The following is a 3,056-nucleotide window of genomic DNA, read 5'->3' on the forward strand; positions in this document are numbered from 1 at the left end:
ATGGAAATTCGGTCCATGAGGTTTTTTTGTGTTAACTCGTGTGGCACCCATACATCGAGCTTCTTTTTGTATCCAGCCTTATTCAAGTGGTTCCAAACGGTTTTTTGTGCAATGTTTAGCTCCTGAGCAATCGAAACAGTGCTTACATGACGGTCGAACTCGACGATTTCCATTATTTTATCGACATTTTCGACAATTGGCCTTCCAGAGCGTGGTGTATCTTTGACACCAAAATTACCGGAACGAAATCGACGAAATCAAAATTGCGCGTGATTGGCTGTTACAGTATCAGGACCATAAACACTATTCACATTTTCAGCCGCCTGGCTTGCGTTTTCGCCTTTATCGAAGAAAAACTGTAAAATATGGTGTATTTTCTCTTTGCTGGTGTCCATCCTTGACGCGCGCTCAAACAATACTGAGTCAAACAATCACAAAACTGTCTGAGAAGTTTTTTAGTACGAAATCTTATCTTTCTAACACCATTTAGCGTAAACCGATCGCACTTATACAACGCGAGATACACATTACTAAATCCATCTATTGGAAAAATAATGGATTTCTTTTTACTACACCTTATATTATCTCGCAATGTTACAGTACCTCCAGGAATCTCTGCACAAATTAGATCGTTGGAAGGATCTAGTGAAAGAAGGAATAATCGCAAGCAATGAATTTCTTACCAGACAGACTGCAAAAGGTCTTCGTATAACGTTAAGATCAATGATAGATATCACAGAGTATTTAACTACAAAATTTAACTTCCAAAATGTTTTATCAGGAATTATTAATCAAGATCCTCTCGAGGTTAGGTCACTGTATGTCAAGTATATATTAAGTAATTTTATTTCTTAAAGCTTTATATATTATAGCTTTGGACTGATAAATTAAATTAACTCTTTATTTTTTCAATATTTAAACTATTACTTGCTATTTAGATGAAGACCGGGTAGTCATAGCTCGATATTTATAGTCGGATTTTATATTCAAAATAGTCTTAAATTTATTTTCAGATGCTATAGATCTAATTTCAAACTATCTTACAGTGTAAGGCGGTCAGTGTACTTAAGACGGTTTTGAATATAATATCTAACTATGAATACCGGCCATAGTCGAATTTTATATTTAATATCATTTAGTTTACTTTTAGACGCTGTAAGAATCGTTCGATTCGTGACTCAGTATCAAAAGGTAAACTTAGACGATCTTAAATATAAGATCTGATTTGATACAGATTACATTTCATAAGCATTTTTTAAATTTTTATTTCAGCGATTTTTTGGTTGTGTCCGTCAAACAGAAGGATCAAACGATCATCCTGCAACTCCAACATTCTTACAAATATATAAAATCCTGTCTTCTTGTTCTATTCTATCTCCGCCGAAATATGGAAATTGTACTGTTGAGAAAAAGAGAAAATCGCCTTTGATCTCAATCGATGAAATCAAATCTCTGCGCTATAAACCGGAAGGAGAGATAAAGCCATTAATTGACATAATAAAATCAAAATTATATAACGTTATTAGAAATATTTATTTATTATTATTAGAAAGATTGGAATATTTATGACATATTTGAAGAAGAACATGATTACACTATACCTGCAACTTTGTTATGATTGTGTGATATATTACGTCACTGGACGTGTTTGTCAACAATTATTAAAATACATAAAATGTTCGGGTGTATATCAGTTGGACACGGGGCAATTGGACACAGTCCAATCACAAGTCGCTGTTCCAAGGGACCCTACAAATGTCTCTAATCACACGGTGCTGTGATTGGCTGTGTCCAAATGCACCGTGTCCAAGTGCACCGCTCCCAAAATGTTCTACGTGTAGAAAAGTACTTATTACAAATTCTGATATATATAATCGGAAAGCGACTGTAGCTAAAGAATTTCTTCAGTCGCTTGTTCACTCTAACGTGGGATTGTACAATTTTGTAAAAAATTTGGAAGATCTATGCATTACACATTGCCATGAACTTAATGTTGCTGAAGCAGTTTTAACCGATAGTATTATACTAAACATGTTAATTTTTCCCTGCAAAATACATAAAGTAGATGTAATTTCCTACATTGTACATTATTACTTCCAGATTCGAATGTCGTAATATTGTCGATAAATCAATAACAATAACAAAAATAACCAACATATAAAAAAGATCTCAAAACATTGTACAACTTGAAAAATGTGTCTTTCTAATAAAATTTATAAACTTTAATATTGTGTTACATTTATTCTTGCACGAGAAATGTTATATCTACTAAGATCCTAGTAAATCATCAATGATCTACACAAATTATATATATTATTTTGTATAGATCATTATTAATCTACAAAGATCTTAATGGATATAACATTTGCAAATAAAAAGGTAAATTTTTGAAGTTATATTTATATCTAACAGTAAATCTTATCAGATCTAATTTTCTCTAATTTGATCTATATATATCTAATGCAATCATTTCATTTTTTCCCGGGATAAGATATTTAATACATATTTAATACATATTTAATACATATTTAATACATATTTGTGAAAAATATAATACATATATAAAATAGAAATCTCTATTACAAAACTTAAATTCTAAATCAAATTTTTGATCAAAACGTATTGCACATAAGATTTAATTACTATTGAAATTACTATTAATATTGAAAGTAATTTTGAAATATAACAACTTTTATTTTATAAACGTTAGAATAATAGTGGGCCACTTTACCCAAAATGTGAGTAAAAGTTACATAATTTTCTTTTATAACCGCAATCTAACGGGTGTATATCAGTTGGACAGGGGGCAATTGGACACAGTCCAATCACAAGTCGCTGTTCCAAGGGACCCTACAAATGTCTCTAATCACACGGTGCTGTGATTGGCTGTGTCCAAATGCACCGTGTCCAAGTGCACCGCTCCCAATCTAACTGTTTTAGAACTGTTATAATTCTCTATTATTTATATGTATATCTTTATTGATCCCCATATGGGGTTATAAAGTCCCACACACCACACACACACACACACACACACACACACACACACACACACA

At 32.1% G+C, this 3,056-nt stretch overlaps 1 pseudogene; it reads left to right on the plus strand.

The window, feature by feature from the left end:
• Window positions 1-2,115, plus strand: part of LOC116848101 — a 3,044-nt pseudogene extending 929 nt beyond the window's left edge.
• Window positions 2,116-3,056: the final 941 nt, after the last annotated feature.

The sequence above is a fragment of the Odontomachus brunneus genome, unplaced genomic scaffold (assembly GCF_010583005.1).
Source record: "Odontomachus brunneus isolate Ranch 3 - 2012 unplaced genomic scaffold, Obru_v1 Obru_scaffold_089, whole genome shotgun sequence".
Taxonomy (NCBI): Eukaryota; Metazoa; Arthropoda; class Insecta; order Hymenoptera; family Formicidae; genus Odontomachus; species Odontomachus brunneus.